This window comes from Hylobates moloch, unplaced genomic scaffold (assembly GCF_009828535.3).
Source record: "Hylobates moloch isolate HMO894 unplaced genomic scaffold, HMol_V3 SCAFFOLD_13, whole genome shotgun sequence".
In the NCBI taxonomy this organism is placed as follows: domain Eukaryota; kingdom Metazoa; phylum Chordata; class Mammalia; order Primates; family Hylobatidae; genus Hylobates; species Hylobates moloch.
Genome location: NW_026652288.1, coordinates 96,216,460 through 96,217,193, shown reverse-complemented (window position 1 = coordinate 96,217,193; position 734 = coordinate 96,216,460).

Sequence of the window (734 nt, the reverse complement as noted above, 5' to 3'; positions counted from 1 at the left end):
TGTGTGTGTGTGTGTGTGTGTGTGTGTGTGTGTGTGTGTGTGTGTTTTATTTATTTATTTATTTTTAGAGATGAGGGCTCACTATGTTACCCAGGCTGGTCTAGAACTCCTGAGCTCAAGTGATTCCCCCACTTCAGCCTTCCAAAGTGCTATAGGATTACAGTCGTGAGCCACAGCACCTGGCCAATATATGTGTTTTCATCCACGGTTCGTGACTCGTAACTCCCATTGTCCATGTCACAGTAAACAGAATCTCTCTCTTTGACCTTCTCTTGCCCTTCTTTCACCTGCCTGACGCAGGATTCTAATCTAATTGTGACTCATAAAACTCTCCATTCCAGAGGAAGTTCTGCCTCATTACCTGGAGGTAAGAATGCTGCACTGAAGAGCCAAGAAGAATCTGAACACACAGGCCTTGCTGGGTTTAGATCATTCCCTTTTTGTCCAATCACATTTCAACATGGTTGTTCATGGTTCAGTCGTGCCTATCCAAGAAGTCTTCATAAAAGGCCCAAGAGGACAGGGTTCAGGGAGTTTTGGAGACCTGAACACATGGAGGCTGACAGGAAGGTGAATAAGAACTCATTCAACAACCAGGCGCAGTGGCTCATGCCTGTAATCCCAGCACTTTCGGAGGCCCAGGCAGGTGGATTACCTGAGGTGGGGGTTCGAGACCAGCCTAACCAACATGGAGAAACCCCATCTCTACTAAATATACAAAATTAGCTGGGCAT